The following is a 342-nucleotide window of genomic DNA, read 5'->3' on the forward strand; positions in this document are numbered from 1 at the left end:
TAACACATACAGAAGACGTCTTATGTTTAACCCTCGTGTTGCACTTCGTGAGAGTCACTTGTTTATGGGTTTTGTTTTGGTAGGGAGTGCAGAGAGAGACCACAGGCTGGATGTGTTTATGTATGGCTTGGCCTGTATTAAAGCAGAATATTATATACAGGCTATCGATTTACCTTACCACACAGATCCGTAAGCTCAGCATGAGAGTCATGTTATTTAGCCGTTTTCAAAAGTTGTAACTAATTTTCCTCTCCCACTCTCTCAAATAAGACAAATTGCAAGAAAATGTACTTCAGAGGCTAGGCCAGGGTTTAAATTATATAACTGAAACTACAGCTTTAC

The 342-nt window shown here is 39.2% G+C and overlaps 1 protein-coding gene across 1 annotated transcript in view; it reads right to left on the reverse strand.

The window, feature by feature from the left end:
• The window catches only part of LOC119585139 (nucleoprotein TPR-like), a gene marked incomplete at its 3' end in the record, with an annotated part of 21,357 nt that overhangs the window by 3,419 nt on the left and 17,596 nt on the right, over positions 1–342 (reverse strand).

This window comes from Penaeus monodon, chromosome 19 (assembly GCF_015228065.2).
Source record: "Penaeus monodon isolate SGIC_2016 chromosome 19, NSTDA_Pmon_1, whole genome shotgun sequence".
Classification (NCBI taxonomy): domain Eukaryota; kingdom Metazoa; phylum Arthropoda; class Malacostraca; order Decapoda; family Penaeidae; genus Penaeus; species Penaeus monodon.